We start from the raw sequence: 18,733 nt of genomic DNA, 5'->3' as shown, positions 1-18,733 counted from the left end.
ACCCCCTGCCAAAAGGTGCGCCCTCTAAGACTCTTATTTCTTCCCTTACTAAATAGAAACACCTGCTTCACAGCCTAAAGACAAATAGCAATATACAGTAGTCTCTCCATATCTACCTTTTGTTTCTTGCAGGGTCAGTTACCCATAGTCATATGCAGTCCAAAAGCAGTAAATGGAAATTAACAAAACATGACTTTAAATAGCTGTTCTCACAATATATTGTTACAATTGTTCTGTTTTAGTGTTACTATCATTGGTTTCTCAATGTGTCTATATTAAACTTCATATGTATATGTAGGAAAAGCATATTTCCAATAGGGTTCAGTACTGTTGAGGTTCTAGGCATCCACTGGTATGTTGAATACATCCTCCATGGGTCTATAGGAGGAACTGACCTATGGGCACAGCCCTTAGCAAGGTGCCCAGCACATGGTAGGCCTTGTTTCTGTGTTTAGATGACCAGAGAAGAGGATATGTGGCTGTGGCGTCTGAAGGGCACTTCAGGCCTGGCAGTGGGGAAAAAAGGTTGGTGGGGAAGGCAGAAGCTGTGGGACATGTTTGGAGAACAGGTAAGCTTGCCATCACTGTGCAGGAGTAGCAGTACAGATGGCATTAGAAAAGCATTGTGCTTGACCCACACATAGCATCAGTTCTTGCCTGAGTTGTTTTGGCCTTGTTCTGAAGGTAGAAGGGTTGCTACCAGAGATTTTAGAGTGGGTCAGTAATGATCAGACTCACAGTCTTTATAAAGCTGTCATAACGGAGCAGTTGTTAAAATGATGTCCCAAACAACTGAGCAAAGCCCACTACCTCATTACTTTGTTCTGTAGCTCTGTCCTGCTCATTGGATGCACTCTTTTCTCTGTCATTGAGGTTCCTGACACATCATCACTTAAATGAAGGCTTTACAACATTTCTTTCTCTGCAACGACCTCTCTTCCCTTTAGGGCACCTGTTTTCTTCTTATCAGAGACAGGAAGGGTCTGTTATGGCATTTATTTGTAATTAAGTTAAATGTAGTCAAAGCAAATGCTTTTACTTCTTATCCCTTTTAAAGCACATTTCAAGCCATTTATTTCTAATTGCAGTTTAAAAGGCTTTTTTTTTTCCCCTTAGAAGAATTTTAAGCATTAAGCAGATTGGAAACAGTCCTTTTAGACTTACTCAACTGGCCCCGAAACAGTCTATTTATCTATTTATTTATTTTAGAATAAGAGGACAGGGAGGATATCTGTAATCTTCTCCAAAGAGGAAGATATGGAATGGGGTGAAATTGTTTTGTGGAAAAGTTCCCTGCCTCGGCATCCCCTGGGATTTGGAACATATCCTGCATGGGTAGATGGGCAGATGGGAGCTCCTTGTGAACCCCAGGCAACTGCCCCTCACGAGTAATGTGTTGGTCTTTTGTCACTGATGGCTGTGATCTGAGCTGTACCCTTAAGGATATATTTGTTCTTGTGTCCTTCCCCTGAGAACTTTATTTCTGTCTCATCTGGATTTTTTACTTTTACTTAATTTTAGTTGTTTTCTGGTATTTTGGATACCCCAATATTTCCTACCTTATTTGCTTGTTTTCTCTCTGGGTTTGGAAGTTTTATGAAACAACTGTGTCTTAGAAATTCAGGAATAGTTACAGCATTAGAATATTAACTAATTGTCCTGAGAATTATGTTTTTTGTTTTAAAAACATTGAATATTAGGCTACCTAAGGGCCAGAACTCTGATTTTAGGCTCTTTTGATTTTCTTTTGAGTCTCAGATAATTGTGTTTTATTTTTAGCAATATTAGGGTATGAGGGAGTAGTTAGTTAGCTTTTGCCTTCAACTCTCAAGTAAAAGAAAATAAAAGTATTTGGGACTGTACTAAGGATGGCGAATGCTTTTAATCTATTCACATGGTGTTTATTAATGGTTTCCCTAGTCTGCTAAGGAAAAAAATATCTGCAAAGTAGATGATGGTCCAAAACTCAGCCACACAGCAAACACAAGAGTCCGAGCATTTTCTGTTTCCCATGGGCTATTTCCCATGGTGCTCATGTAAGAAATATGACTGCTGCTCCCTGCACTTGTGGGCAGTCACTGAAGCCACTGACCAGACTTGGAGGAAGTCCCATGTCTGCACAAGTGTGTCATCATGGTCTGGTGAGATGGTCACTGTTGCTCTCCTTTCTAGAGTTGGCTTTTCAGGGCTGTACGCTTGGCTTTCAGGACAAGCCAGCTATGTGGACTCAAGAACAGAATGTTTATGCTGTCTGTTGAGTACGTTGTGTCTCTAAAGTTGAGATTCCACAAAGAACCCTAGAAAACAACTGTCCCTAAATTGAGCAGTCAATGAAAAGATTAATTACACATTCCTTATCTTGCTGAGCATTCTGTTGATCCACTAGTATAGTTCATGACCTGAAGATGGATCCAGGAAGCCCAGAAGGTGCTGTTTTTCATAGTTTCTCTTAAAAAGTTTGTTTAATCACTGTACAGAATGTTCAGGGGAATAGGCTCCAAATGGCCTTTATCTCTGAGGACTCTGCACATAACACACACAACAAGAATGGGAATTTGGAGAAAAAAGAAAATCCTGGGTTAATCTGCATCACTTTTTATAATTAAAAACTTTTTTCTGATGATTCTTAGTCTTTTCTATATTTTGCATATAAAATTGAATGAACCAGGATTAGTAGTAATATTCTGACATTTCCCCAAATAAAAATATCCTTTAGGGATGGAGGGGTAACAAATGGTAGAAAGCTGGTGCAAAAATCAAGAGATCAAACCCCAGTACCAAATATATATGTAATTTAAAATATGTCTTCCTGATAAAAAATTGAGACAAGCAAAAAAATCTATAAAATATCTCTCCCTTCTGTCTCTCTGACAATTTTTTTTCTTTTGGTGGGTTATGGGGCTTGAACTCTAGGCCTGGGTGCTGTGCCTCAGCTCTTCAGCTCAAGGCTAGCACTCTACCACTTGAGCCACAATGCCACTTTCTGTTTTCTGGTGGTTTATTGGAGATAAGAGTCTCACAGACTTTCCTGCCTTGGATCCTTAGATCTCAGCCTTCTTAGTAGCTAGGATTACAGGTATGAGCCACTGGCGCCTGGCTTCTCTAACAATTTTTATTACCTTTAAGTAGTAGTACAAAAGTTATAATTAACTTGTCCACTTATGAGTGTAATACATCTTGATCAGTCTTGCATCTTTCCCCCATCTCTCCTATGAACGTCATGGTAAGCCCACATTTATCTTTGTAAGAGAACTATCCAAGCTGGACACTGATGGTTCATCCCTGTAATCCTTGCTCCTCAGGAGGCTGAGATCTGAGGATTGCGGTTTGAAGCCAACCCCGGACAGAACAGTCCCTGTGAGACTCATATCTCCAATTAACCACTCAAAAACCAGAAGTAGTGCTGAGGCTCAGGGACAGAGCCCAGGCCCTGAGTTCAGCCCCCACAACTGACAAAACCAAAACCAAAAAAACCTGTCCAATTGTCCCTGGAAGCTGATGTGTCATTTTGTATTCCCACAAGCAAGGAATGTTATTCTTGTCTTTGCCAGGACTTGGTGGTATGTTATAAACTTTTGCAAGTCTTGTTTTAATTTGCAGTTTTCTAATGACATAAGATGTGGGGCATCTTTTCCTGTTCTGTGTTGGGGTTTCTGTGTCTTTTACCCATTTTTAAATTGGGTTTTCTCATTGTTGAGCTTATTTTGGGTATGTATTTTTTATCAGATGTGTTTTATAAAGATTTTCTTCCAGTGTTATGGCTTGTCTTTTCATTTTCCCCATTGTTTATCAGAGCAGACATCTTTAATTTTAATGAAGTCCGGTTTGTCAAGTTCTTCTGTCATGGATCTCAACTTTGATGGTGTATCTAAAAAGTTACCAGCATTCCCAAGATCACCTAAGTTTTCTCCTATCCCATCTTCTAGACAGTTTATAGCTTTTCACTTTAGGTCTATGATCCCTTTTAAATACATTTTTATGAAAGATGTAAGTTCCATGTCTAGATTTCTTTGTCTACATGTCAATTTCTAGTTGTCTCAGTCCCCTTTTCTCCACTAGATTCCTTTGCTCTTTTGCCAAAAGTTAATTGATTATACTTATGTGTGTCTGATTTTTTTATATTCTGTCAATCTATTCTTTTGCCAATGCCAGTGTCTTGATTACTATAGCTTTATATTAAGTCTTGAAGTTTAGTATCAAGTGTAAATCACAGTCTTATTTTACTATTTGGTATGAAAAATAAAATTAATGCCTACTAGGTATCTGCTATGATATCCTAATATATATATGTATATATGCATATATATACACACACACACACACACACACATCTAGTAGACTCATTACAGCATTTCTGGATTTCTTTGTACTCCAGACATTAGCAGGTGACAGGACTTTCCACTTGTTCTTTGATATATGAAACTCTGTTGTTGGAAATCACTGCCTCTTGTAAATTTAAACTCTGGTAAGCAGAAAGTTATTTGTGGGAAAGCTTTCTAGTCTGGAAAGTAATTTGTTTTATAATCCTCACGATGAAGCCTCATACTTCTCAGTTGGGAGATGTGACATAGTATGGGGCTGGGCTGCTTTTTAGCCAGATGTTTGTCAAAGTGAGGCCTTACTTTCAGAAAGACTCTTAAGGACAAGGTACTGAGTTTCATTTCCGAAAATTGGTAAAAGAATTTGACAAATAGAGCAGATTTGGAACATTGATTGAGCACAGATTTTAGTATCATTTCTAGACAGACTCTGGGATTAATCTAAATTTAAACACATTACAAATAGAGCCAAAGAAAGTGAGAAAAACCTGGGCTTAGTTAAAGCTAAAGTGGTGTGTGTGTGTGTGTGTGTGTGTGTGTGTCTGTGTCTGTGTGTGTCTGTCTGTCTGTGTGTGTCTGTCTGTCTGTGTGTGTGTGTGTCTGTGTGTGTGTGTCTGTGTGTGTCTGTCTGTCTGTGTGTCTGTGTGTGTGTGTGTCTGTTCCAAAGTAATTTGCCTTGTTCAGCTATTTTTACTAAGGGAAGTTAGAACTGAGTGGCTACAGTGCTTACTAAATTATGGAGAAATAACTTCTTTAAAAATCAGTTTCAGCCAGGTGCTGGTGACTCACGCCTGTAATCCCAGGTACTCAGGAGGCTGAGATCTGAGGATCACGGTTCAAAGCCAGCCTGGGTAGGAAAGTCTGTAAGACTCATCTCCAGTTAACTACCAGAAAACTGGAAGTGGTGCTGTGGCTCAAGTGGTAGAGTGCTAGTCTTGTACTGAAGAGCTCAGGCCCAGAGTTCAAGCCCCACTACTGACAATAAATAAATAAAATTAAAAAAAAAAATATATATATATATTTATTCCCAGCTGGGCACTAGTGGCTCATGCCTGTAATCCTAGCTACTCAGGACGCTGAGATCTGAGGATCGTGGTTCAAACCCAGACTGGGCAAGAAAGTCTGCGAGACTCTTACCTCCAATAAACCATTAGAAAACTGGAAGTGGCGCTATGGCTCAAGTGGCAGAGGGCTAGCCTTGAGCTGAAGAGCTGAGGGACAGCGCCCAGGCCCAGAGTTCAGGCCCCACAGCCGACCAAAAAAAAAAAAATCTATCTATCTATATATCAATATATATATATACACACACACACTCTCTCTCTCAACAGATAAGCTTAAAGCAACAAAATTATATCTATAGCCCCTGTGTGTATTTTCAGAAGTAATCACCATGTTTCCTTCCTGAACTGAATGTAACTTTTAGCAAGGAAATAATGTGCCAGAGGAGGCTGCCGAGAAGGAGGTCCTTGCACCCTGCTCCTCTGGATTCACAGGACATGATGACACTGATGAGGAAGCGTCTGCTATGGACTAGGTACGGGGCAGCTCAGAGGCAACTCCACTTTCGGGGTGTTCCTCAATCCCCTCAGTGCTCTGCAAAGCCCATAGGCTTAACCTATTCACTCATTCTTTGTATCTGGGACTTGGTAACCTCTAGTTGACCATTCATCTCCCCTACCTCAGCTGTCATTTAAACTAGTACTACAAACTGCTGTGTACAATTCCTACAGCATCTTCTAAAATTCACTAGCCTTTGGAATCACTGACCCATTTGGTATCTCCCCAGGGTCTGTGCTGAAGCCCTAGGGCTTTTAGCTGCTGTCATTGAAGTGCTCTCTTTAGAAGTGAAGGGTGGGGAAAGAGAATTATTGATTTTCTCCTCTAGAAGCTGGAAAAATCCAAAACCACATGTGAAATCTCTGTTTAAGAAGGAAGCCAAGCCCATAAATAAGTGGTTCTCCAGGACCTTTCCTACAGGAAATCTTGTGAATCTCATAACTAGAAGAAGCCCAAGTCTCTATGGACTAGAATTGGCTTTGTGTGTGTGTGTGTGTGTGTGTGTGTGTGTGTGTGTGTGTGTGTGTGTGTGTGTGTGTGTGTCTGTGTGTGTCTGTGTGTGTCTGTGTGTGTCTGTGTGTGTGTCTGTGTGTCTGTGTGTGTGTCTGTGTGTCTGTGTGTGTGTGGAGTGTGAGAGAGAGAGAGAGAGAGAAAGAGAGACACATTCTGGCACTTTCTGAAAGAATAAAGACTGTTCAAAACTATTGCAATAGGGATATTGCAGTAGTGAAAGGGGAAAGAGGAGAGAGAGAGGAGGGAAAGTGAGAGAAAGAGGAAAGTGTGAGTGCACTACCAAGCTTAACTCCAAATATGGCAAAGGCTAGTGGAGGTTTAAGGCCTAGGAACAGGATGAAAGAGTCTACGGATGGAAGATTGCTTAGAGATGTCTAGAGTCTTGCTAAACTGACCCAGCAGGATTCTTGGTCAAGATAGACCAAGGTGGGGGAGGTGTTTAGGAAGGAACTTTATCAGATACCAAGGGGCAGAGACTCTTGACCTTACTTAGCAGGATTCTTGCTGAAACTGGGCTCATAAGGCCTGTGGGGCTAAGGTCAAGGCTTAGTAAAAGATGGCTCAGAGAAATTTGACTTTGTCAACTTTGGTCAAGGAGAAAGTCAGGCAGTGTGTGTTTTATTAGAAAAGTAATACATGTCTCACCCCCAGAACTAATCAGTCTTAGCAGTTTGGTGTGTTAGTATAAGCTTAGACAAATACTCTGTCTGTACAGAAGTGAGGTCATACTCTGTACTGTTATGCAGGTGTGTTTCCCCACTTCACACGTCCCCAATGTTTTCTTATGTGAGCACACACTGGCCTCATTTTTCACTCTGCCTGCCGTACTGCAGTTTACACAGAATTGTAAACTGGAAGTGACTTAAAATGTCACTTATATTTCTAGTATAAGACTTTTCCCCACATGTATTAGTCTCCACAACTCAGGGTAGGAGCAGGGCAGAGAGTATCTTCTGTTTACCTAGGGACCTCAGTTACTCAGGTGAGCACCATCTCTGATGATTTACTAGAGACTTTGTGGTTACTGTGTGTTAAATCCTAGATTTAGTTCAATTGCATCTGTGGTAAATGAATCTAGATTTTTATATTCAGCTTACACTCACAATGCCACATCGTCTGTAACACTTTGGGACATTAGGGAAATACATGTGCTATCTAAAGGAGTAATTTCATTTGAAATGGTGATTCCTTTTGCATGTATTATCTCTATGTTGAAAACAGTTGTCATTTTAATTTCTTCAAAACAAAAAGATGATCGTCTTAAAGACTTTAAAATTAATGAATTCATTAATTCAGTCTATTTGTATCTTCCCACCCAACCTTTGGTGGTACTGAGGTTTAATTCTGCCTTCTACTTTGCCAGACAGGTCCTCTGTTGTTTGAGCCTTCCCTCCAGCCCTATTTATTTATTTATTTGTCAGTTGTGTATTTTGAACTTCGATCTTCAGATCTCAGCCTTCTGAGTAGCTAGGATTACAGGCATGAGCCACTGGTACCTGGCCAGTTTGTATTTCTTATTGTGAAATGACCACTTTTTTTTTTTTGGTCAGTCATGGGGCTTGAACTCTGGGCCTGAGCACTGTCCCTCAGCTCTTCAGCTCAAGGCTAGCACTACCACTTGAGCTACAGAGCCACTTCTGGTTTTCTGTTTGTTTATTGGAGATAAGAGTCTCACAGACTTCCTGCCTGGGCTGGCTTTGAACCGTGACCCTCAGATCTCAGCCTCCTGAGTAGCTAGGATTACAGGTATGAGCCACCAGCACCCGGCTGAAGTGACCCACTTTTTATAGGTAACTTAAGTAACGGTGTTAGTCTGATAATCAGGTTTCTGGACAGCTGGTCTTTTTTTTTTTTTTTTTTTTTTTTGCTGGTTGTGGGGCCTGAACTCTGGGCCTGGGCACTGTCCCTCAGCTCTTCAGCTCAAGGCTAGTGCTCTACAACTTGAGCCACAGTGCCACTTCTGGCTTTTTTTTTCCTTCTGTTTATGTGGTGCTGAGGAATAGAACCCAGGGCCTCATGCATGCAAGGCAAGCACTCTACCACTGAGCCACCTTCCCAGCCCTGGACAGCTGGTCTTAAGCCAGCTGCTTCCATTCACTTCCCTGTGGCTTGATTTCCTACCTTGAACATCATACTCTACTTCAGCACCCTGTTGGATTCCTGTGATCCTGGGAAGAAATAGAAGGACAAGACTGGACCAGTGAGGAGTGGGGAGCATGAAACGGGTGGAAATGAGAGACTATGAGCTTCAGGAGGTTCTTCATATCCAGGAAGGAGAAAAACAGTGTAGTAGTTCTGCCCAGTGATTTAGAATTCAAGCCAGAATCTCCTTTTTTGAGCTCTGTGACTCTGGATAAGTTTTTTACCTCCATACTTGTCATCCTAAGTTTGTTTTTTTATTTGTTTGTTTTTGTAATCTTTCTTTTCTTTTTCTTTTTTTGTCAGTCGTGGGGCTTGAACTCTGGGCCTGGGCACTGTCCCTCAGCTCTTCAGCTGAAGGCTAGCGCTCTACCACTTGAGCCACAGCACCACTTCTGGTTTTCTGGTGGTTTATTGGAGATAAGAGTCTCATGAACTTACCTACCTGGGCTGGCTTTGAACCGATATCCTCAGATCTCAGCCTCCTAAGTAGCTAGGATTAGAGGCATGAGTCACCAGCTCCTGGCCTTAAGGTTTTTTTTGTTTGTTTGTTTTTTGTTTTTTGGGTCCAGTTGTGAGGCCTGAACTCTGGGCCTGGGCACTGTCCCTCAGCTCTTCAGCTTGCCTAGCGTGCTACCACTTGAGCCATAGCACCACTTCCAGCTTTTTTTTCCCCTTGCTTATGTGGTGCTGAGGAATTGAACCCAGGGCCTCTGGCATGCAAGGCAAGTGCTCTACCCCTGAGCCACCTTCCCAGCCCCCAGCCCGAAGTTTTTTGTAAGAAAACCAAAGAACATAAGAAACCAGCCAACAGGGCTGGGGACCTCCTTCCAGGTTGATCATGAGGATCATGACACCGTGGGACATTACCTTTCCTGGTCTGTCTCCCTCCTGGGGGAATAAACCCTTCAAAGTCACAACACTTCTCCACATGCTTGAAACACAGATACACATGGCTTCAGAACTTCCAGGTTACCTTGACAGGACATTTGCAAATCTGTCAGGTAGCTTCAAAATCCTTTCTGCATCATTCCAATGGGAATGACCATGCACTTGCCCACCTGAGTTCCTATCTGGAGAAGCAACTACTTCTAGCCCTTGATACTTTCTGCTGGTGTTTCTTCCATATTTCTTTGTCCAGCTCCCACTCACTTCCCAAACTATAAGTATATTTAAAAAAAATCTCAAAATAATCTTTTCCACTTCAAGACAGAGTCATCAGCTGGTTGACCTTGTCAGTCTCATTGTCTCCTATAGAGGTCTCCTGGGCTCTCAGTGTCCCCCAGCCATGATCCTTCTAACCATTCTTGAGGCTTGGCATCCCTGCACTCCATTTCCTGGATACTTGTCTTCTCCTTTCTCAGTTTGTTCATTTGTTTGGTAGCCCACCTCCTGTATTGATTTCCCGGTATAAAGTAGAATGGGAGATTCTGCCTGTCCCCAAATACCTTTGTTTGCTTTTATGAAATTGACTGATAATTTATCTGCTGTAGAGTTCCAGATTGGAAATGATTATATTTTAGGATTTTGAAAGCTGGACTCCTTTGTCTCATGACTTCCAGAGTCACTGTTGAAAAATTAGATGCCACTCAGAGCTTTGTTTATGGACTGGTTTTATTTCTCTCTAAAACATGTTATTCTGAATGAGTATTGAGGAAGGTCTTTAAATCTCATTGTATTGATTACAGGGTAGACTTTTAGAAGTTGAAGGAAGACTGAAGGTGTGGCATCCACTTCACTTTCTCAGCTCTCATAACTTCTTGACCTCTTGTGTTTACTATTATCTTTTCTAACTATTCCTTTTGATTTTTCTTCTTGTTTTTAGTTTTTCAATAGGGTTTTGGAAAGAGCAGAAGTGAAAACATTTGATTAGTTTTTCTTAACTAACCCATCTCCTTTGGCACTAATGTGAGGGTTTCTGTGATTGAGTTTTTGTAAATTTTGTCCTTCTTCAAAGGTTACAAACTTGTTTGAGAATGGGGATGTTTCTTATTTCTCCTTTTACCTTCAACCATTAAGCACATAAAAGCATTTTGGTAAAGATATGTCAAGTTCATTTGCATGAAATGGAGTCTTTTCTGAATTAGACTGTCTATGAACAATGTCTTAACTGTTGGAAAGCTGCCAGTGCTCCCTGAGCCTCAGAGATACATCTGACATTGCAAGAACCCAAAGAAGAAAACAGCGAAGCCCTCTGGAAGAAGAAGACTAATGAGACAAACTCCTGTTTAGACCTTATGACTTGAAAAATTGATGGAGCACAGCCCTGAACCACTGTCTTTCCCTCAAATTTATTGCTCTTGTCTTTTTTTCATAGTCTGATATGGAAAGCCTTTTCAGAACTAATGTTCTGAGTGTTTTTGACCTCCTGAGAACGAATGGAGGAGGAGACCCACAAAACTGCAAGCTATTTTCTCTCAACTTTCAAGGCCAAGGGTCTGAGGGGAAACATCAAGGGTCGGAGGGGAAACGGAAGAAACAAGCCCCAAAGGTCAAATGTGGGATTCTGTTTCAGTTCTCATTTAATTAGCTGCATAATAATCAGCAAGTGATTTGAAGTTAAGTTAAATTAAACAAGTCATTTGTACTTTCTTATGGAGAGAACTTTTTTTTTTTCCCCCAAGCTGGCTTTAGACCTCAGACCTCTGATCTCAGCTTCTTGAGTAGCTAGATTGTAGGATTATAGCCACTGGCATCTGGCTTCAAGGCTTTTATCTTTTTTTTTTTTTTGTCAGTCGTGGGGCCTGAACTCTGGGTCTGGGTGCTGTCCCTCAGTTCTTCAGCTCAAGGCTAGCGCTCTACCACTTGAGCCATAGCACCACTTCCGGCTTTTTCTGCTTATATAGTACTGAGGAATCAAACCATAGGCCTCATGCGTGCCAGACAAGCACTCTACCACTGAGCCACCTTCCTAGTCCCAAGGCTTTTATCTGTTATGTTCTCTACCTGTCCTCCTATCCTAATAATACTACTTGGCTCACCTCTCCTCTTCTTTAGTTCTCTTTTTAAAGGTTACCTTCTCAGAGAGGTCTTTCTTAGGGTCTTATCTAAAATCCAACCTGTCATGAACTTTATTCCTTCTTTGCTCCTTTCTGGTACCAGATCACTAATTGATATCATGCTACCTGTTAATTTATCTGCCGCTTCTCTCTTCTCTATCTTAGAATTCAGGCTTTCTCCTCTGCATATTCAGCCCGTAGGGCAGTGCCTTGCGTGTGGAGGATCTGTTGACCAAGTGTTCCTTGATTAGGACCTCATTTCTGACCTGACTCAATACATGTTGTATGTTTCATTAGTTCCTCCAAATCATTCCATGTATAAATATGCAGTCAGTTTTAAAAAAGATGGAGTAAGACCTCCTGAGGTGGGATTTAGGAGCCATGGGTTAATCACCCTCTTCCTTAACCTTTCCAGTATCCCTGGATGCCACCCTAAACATAGGTACTTCCGAGACTCAAGGATAAGACTTGTGTTCCTTATGTTGAAGCAGTTGAGGTGCTTTTTTGGCACAGTAAGTCAACTCTCAACCCTAATGCCACTCTGAAACTGATTGAAACTTTAAAAAATTTCCATGAATGATTTAAGTCTTGAAACTTCTTATTACAGAACCTACAGATGTAGAGATAGTGGGTTGGAGTATTTGTGGATTGTTTTAAGATCACATACCTGAGGTGACAGGGGCAAGGTTTTTTGTTATTGTTGCTTTGTTTTTTATTTTTTATTTTTTGTGCCAGTACTCCGTTTCAGGACCTGGGCATTGTCCCTGAGCTTCTTTTGCTTAAGGTTAGCCCTCTACCACTTGAACCACAGTGCCACTTCTCGCTTTTCTGAGGGTTTATTGGAGATAAGAGTCTCATGAACTTTCCTGCCCAGACTGACTTCCAACTGCCATCCTCAGATCTCAGCTTCCTGAGTAGCTAGGATTACAGACGTGAGCCACCAGTACCCAGCTTGCTTGGCTTTTCACTCACAGCTTGTATTGTATCACTTGAGTCATGCTTCCACTTCTGGCTTTTTGCTGGTTAATTGAATATAAGAATCTCAAAGATTTACCTTCCCAGACTGGCTTTGGACTGATCTTAGATCTCTGCCTCCTGAGTAGCTAAGACTGTAAGTGGTGTGAGTCCTTGGTAGCCAGCAGGGGGAAGTTTTGAACTCTGGTTTGCCAACTACAGAGCATAGACTTTTTGTAAAGTAAGTGTGTGTGTGTGTGTGTGTGTGTGTTGTGTGTGTGTGTTGTGTGTGTGTGGGGGGGGGGTTGTGGGCCTGGGCACTGTCTCTGAGCTCTTGAGCTCAAAGCTAACACTGTACTAGCCACTGTGACACTTTGGGCTTTTTCTGCTTATATGGTGCTGAGAAATTGAACCCAGGGCCTCATGAGTGCAAGGCAAGTACTCTACCACTGAGCTACCTTCCTAGCCCAGAGCACAGACTCTTAACTTCTAGTTCCATCACAAAAGTGATGTGGCTTCTGCAAGAGTGGTCAAGATTGTCCTGTTTGTTCAGCAAGTCAAGGGCAGCAATTCGGTTTCTGTAGAAGCAGCACAGATTAAACTTTGTGTAAGAATCTTCTGGACTGTGGTTTTTTGTTTTGTTTTGGGGGGTTCTTGTTTTTTTGGTGTATTGCATTCTGTTTTTGTTTGTTGGTGAGCAGCCCTTAGGTACTTACTGTTTTAAAAAAGGCCCTGTAGGCCAGCTGTGATAGGGAGGAAGACCTCAATTGTTAAATAGCTCTTTTCTTGAGCTGCCAAAAAGGAAGAAACTTGGGTGGAGGGGATGTTACTACCATCCTGTCTAGAGCTAAAATTCCAAACAGGGAGATTATAGTTCTTCATTTTCACTTAAGGCTTGCTTAATATATTCCCCAGGCCCCAGAATTTCTAGATTTTTTTTTTTAAAGGAAATGCTAACTAGAAAAAAAAATATGGAGAACCAGGGGAAAGGTCAGAGATATAGCTTTCTTTAAGACAGTTTCTTTTTTTCCTTTTTCCTTTTTTCCTTATCTTTTCTAGCGTAAGGGAGTTTTAATGCTAGTATAGGATGTCCAAGCTTAATCATTTGTAAACCAGAGTCATGGGAGGCTTGATGAATCCTTCCTCCTTGCTGAGATAAGGGGCAGTTTAGCTCTTAGTTTTTAATGTTCTTTTGGAAGTGGGTTGAGGTTCTACAGAGGTAGGAGCCAAGCCCCAGTGGGCTGGGCTGGTTGCTGACAGGCCTGTGCTCTCCTTGCTCAGCACTGATGTTTCACGCCCTCTGCTCCTGTTGGCTTATTCAGGTCATTTTGCTTTTGAATTATGTAAAGCTTTGTACTGATGTGTGTTTACTTCATGTTGTCATGTGAGTTTTGGATCTGCCACTGATTTGGCTTTTGATTTGGGACAAATAATTTTTTTTTGGTCCAAAATTGGGACTCAAACTCAGTACCTGATGCTTTTGCTTATTGGCTGACACTTTACCAACAGAGCCATGCCTCCAGCCCCTGGGACAGGTAATTTGTTTTTAGATTCATAGTGGCACTTATTTTTTCATGAAATAAACTGTCTTGCACGACAATTTACATTAAAACTATCTCCTAGATTTTTCCAGATCCAATTTACTTTACAACCTTCTGCTTCCTTGTTAGGCACAGTGATACAAGTTTCAGTTTTTGAAAATGAGGTCATTGTATAGGTGTGACAAAGAAACAAAACTGTAATGCCTAGATTGGAAAGTGCTGTAGAGGTCCACGCTTCATGGTGGATAAGGTGTCAAGATCTGCTTCAGGCTTATCACCTTGTATTAGCCATCCTCTAGCAATGAACAAATAACCTGGGTACCTCTTCCTACCTCTCCCCTCCTCTCCCCTCTTCTATTTTGTCTGCCTGCCTGCTTGCCTCCCTCCCTCCCTCTTTATCTATCTCCCTCCCTCCCTCCCTTTTTCTCTTTTTCCCCTTATTTACCCACCCTCCCTTCTCCCCACTTCCCTCCTTCTCCTTTCCTTTATTCCTTGTTTGTGGTGCTGGGGGTTGAACTCAGAGCCTGAGCTTACTAGGTAAATGCTCTACCACTTGAGCCATGTCTTCACCCATCTTTGGCTTTAGATTTTTTCCGATAGGATATATGTTTTTGCTCCCGGAGGCCTCTCATCACAGCCTACTCACCTGCTGCTCTCATGTGCGGAAGTATGCAGGAGTTCCCTTTTCTCCACACTTTCCCTGATGCTTAGCTTAAAAAAAAATTAATTGCCATTTTGACTGGTGTGAAAATATCACATTATGTATGGTTTCGATGTGCATCTTCCTGATGGTTATTGGTGTTGAGGAGTTTTTCATATAATTGCTAATCATTTGTATGTCTTGAGAAGTACCTTTTCTTTCCTTTTTTTTTTTTTTTTTTTAGTCAGGTTGTCTGTTTGGGTGTTAGACTCTTAACAGATATATGACTTGCAAATACTTTCTCCTACTCCAGATGTTCTTCCTTTGTTGGTTGTTTCCTTTGCTTTGCAGAATCCCACCATTCATAACTTAAATTCATCCTAATATTTTTTTTTTTTCCTATCATGGGACTTGAACCTCTGGGCCTGGGCACTCTACCATTTGAACCACAGCGCCACTTCCCATTTTCTGGTGGTTAATTGGAGATAAGAGTGAAGTGGCGCTGTGGCTCAAGTGGCAGAATGCTAGCCTTGAGCTGAAGAGCTGAGGAACAGCGCCCAGACCGAGTTCAGGCCCCACGACTGGCCAGAAAAAAAAAAAACACACACACACACACACACAAAAAGTCTTATGGACTTTCCTGCCCAGGCTGACTTTGAACTGCAGTCCTCAGATTTCAGCCTCCTGAGTAGCTAGGATTACAGATGTGAGCCACCAGCAGCCAGCTAATCCTAATATTTAAAATCTATTATCTACATATTTATTAAAGTGACCTGTCATATTTATTTTTAACATCTTGATGTACTTTTCATCTTCTTGGGGTCACCATGTTCCCTTTTGTAATTATTATACAAAACCTACATGAATTACAGTTTCACTGTAAATATTCTAAACAGAATGAACGGGTAGCAAAACATGGAAATCATCTGATTTCCTTCCACAGAGGTAACTACTGTCAATATTTGGTGGTGTCTTCTAGTCTCCATCCATTCACAGCAGGATGTACACAAACATTTGTGAAAAGGGTCTCATATTCTGTGTGCTCTACAGTAACTTCTGATTTTCTTTTACCCATAACACACTGTGTTTTGGGAACTCTTTCCATGTCAGGACATATGCTTCCAACTTCATTCCATTCCTTTTGTTGTTTCTTTAATGGTGTATAGTAGTATTTCATTTTACAGTTATTCCTAATATTTAAAGCAGTCCTATGCAAGCATATGTCTTTGTACAAATGCACAAGTTTTCTGTTGGATAGGTGCCTGGAAATGGAATTGCCAGCTCAAACACTATTTTTGGTTTTGATAAATGTTCCAGATTGTCTTCCCACAGGAATTTACTAATTTTACCTCATTCTAGTGGTGCTGGTGAAGAGGGTTTGCTTTGTCATTATTTTCATTTTTTTTTTCAGTGTGATAGGTGAAAAGCAATATGTGAATATTGTAATTTGGATCTGTCTAGATTGTGTCTCTTTAGATCTGACCTTATATGCTTTCTGCCTTTTTAGAATTTCTCAGTGTTACCGATGACTTTACAAAAATCTTTCCTTTTTTCTTGGGCTGAATCCACCACTCTATCAGTGTAGGGTAGCATATATTTTCTGTCTTCTTCATAAAATCTGAGGCAGGAGATGGAATAAACTTGTACACTCAATCCATTGTCCTGAGGAATTTATTTCTGAGTGACACCTTAACAGTATTTTATATTATTATTATTATTTGCCAGTCCTGTGCTTAACTCAGGGCCTGGGCTCTGTCCCTGAGCTTCTTTTGCTCAAGGCTAGCACTCTACCACTTGAGTTACAGCACTACTTCTGGCTTTTTCTGTTCATGTGGTACTGAGGAATCAAACCTAGGGCTTCATGCATGCTAGCCAAGCACTTTATCACTGAGCCACATTCCCAGATCCTTGGTTTTTTTTTTTTTTTCTTTTTAACATTTACTATACTATATATACAACTAGTATATAATATTTTACTCAGTGTCCATCGTGTAGTTGCAGTAATTTCTTTACTGATATCAAGCTCCAAAATGCTATTGTTGTAAATAATGTGGGACTAAAAGCTTTACTGGCAACAGTTTATAACGTTAGTGCTGTCTGTCAGTGATTTCTGAATACAGAGATGCTCTCTGGGTTTAAGCCCAAGAACCACAAAAAAAAAGCATATAAAATCTGAAAGAGTGTTACTGTGTTCACATACTACACAACACACACATAATACATGTCAGATGTGACAGGGCTGTCCTCTGCTACTTAATATCTTAGAAATAAAGCCTTTTGAGGCTTTGAAGACTGATGTGGTATTTTTGTTTCTCAGTTATGGTATTTCTGCTTCGGTAAGACACTCGTGATAGATTTTGTTAGTTTATATACATTCTGTCTCTCTCTCTTTCGTATACACATAGATACATACAAATAAGTCATTCTTCAGGACCCCTGAGGGATTAGTTCTAGAACCTCTAAGGTTACCAAAATATAAACTACACTTTCCCATACATTTTAAGTCATCTCTAGATTATTCATAGTACTTATTACAATGTAAGTGCTATGCAAACAGTTTTGGTTTTTTGTTTGTTTTTTGTCGGTCATGGGGCAACTCTGGGCTTGGGCGCTGTCTCTCAGCTTTTCAGCTCAAGGCGAGTGCTCTAACAATTGAGCCACAGAGCAACTTCCAGTTTTCTGGTGATTTATTGGAGTTAAGAGTCTCACGGACTCTACCGCTTGAGCTACAGTGCCACTTCCGTTTTTTTCTAGTGGTTTTTATTGGAGATAAGAGTCTCAGAGACTTTCCTGCCCGGGCTGGCTTTGAACTGTGATCCTCAGATCTCAGCCTCCTGAATAGCTAGGATTACAGGCATGAGCCACTGGTGCCCGGTGCAAACAGTTTTTATAATGTACTGTTTCAGGAATAAAAAGAAAACAAAGGTCTGTGTATGCTTATTTTATTTTTTGGTTGGTCATAGGTCTTGAACTATGGGCCTAGGCACTGTCCCTGAGCTCTTCAGCTCAAGATGAAGGCTCTACCACTTGAGCCATAGCACTACTTCCAGTTTTCTGGTGGTTGATTGGAAATGAGTCTCAAGGACTTTCCTGCCTGGGCTGCCTTTGAACCACAATCCTCAGATCTTGCCTCCTGAGTAGCTAGGATTCCAGGAGTGAATCATCGGTACCTGACACAGATGCATTTTTTTTGTTGTAGTTGTTGGTCATAGGGCTTGAACTCTGGGCCTAGGCGCTGTCCCTCAGCTTTTCAGCTCAAGGCGAGTGCTCTAACAGTTGAGCCACAGAGCAACTTCCAGTTTTCTGATGATTTATTGGAGTTAAGAGTCTCACGGACGGGGCTGGGAAGGTGGCTCAGTGGTAGAGCACTTGCCTTGCATGCTCGAGGCCCTGGGTTCGATTCCTCAGCACCACATAAGAAAAAAAAAAAGCTGGAAGTGGCACTGTGGCTCAAGTGGTAGAGCGCTAGCCTTGAGCTGAAGAGCTGAGGGACAGCACCCAGGCCCAGAGTTCAGGCCCCACGACCGGACCAAAAAAAAATTTAAAAAAAAAAAAAAAGAGTCTCACGGACTTTCCTGCCTGGGCTGGCTTTGAATCATGATCCTCAGATCTCAGCCTCCTGAGTAGCTAGGATTACAAGCATGAGCCACTGGTGCCCAGACATAGATTCATTTTTTTAATGAGTATTTTCGATTCACAGTTAATTGAACCTGTGGATGTAGAATCCACGATTGTTGGGAACCAGTTGTACTCACAAAAGAAAGACAGTTGCATCTTAGCATGTGTACCTTGCTACTTCTTTGATGTTGGCCCTTGCTGGTTGAATCTCTTTATTGGATGGTCTATGTTGAGTGTGGTCTCTCTCTTGGTTCAGCCTCCAGGACAGAGAGGGTACTCGCCCTACTGAGTACCTGCTCTGGCTGAATAGTTTGCTTTCCTGATGCTTTGCTGACTTCCCAGTGAACTGGGAGCACTCAGAGGTGTAAGTTGTGGCTACAGAAGAAAAGAGGGTGAGAACAAGCTCTCAGGGTGACACTGTGGGCTTGATGGTTGGCTCTTTACATCCTCTGG

At 41.4% G+C, this 18,733-nt stretch overlaps 1 protein-coding gene across 9 annotated transcripts in view; it reads left to right on the top strand.

Annotated features, from left to right (window-relative positions):
• Window positions 1-18,733, top strand: part of Anks1a (ankyrin repeat and sterile alpha motif domain containing 1A) — a 186,949-nt gene that overhangs the window by 40,491 nt on the left and 127,725 nt on the right. The gene's annotated exons all lie outside the window — the stretch shown is intronic.

This window comes from Dipodomys merriami, unplaced genomic scaffold (assembly GCF_024711535.1).
Source record: "Dipodomys merriami isolate MVZ:Mamm:240054 unplaced genomic scaffold, mDipMer1.0.p SCAF_16, whole genome shotgun sequence".
NCBI lineage: Eukaryota > Metazoa > Chordata > Mammalia > Rodentia > Heteromyidae > Dipodomys > Dipodomys merriami.
Note: the sequence above shows the minus strand (reverse complement) of the source record. Positions and strands in the feature narration are given on the sequence as shown.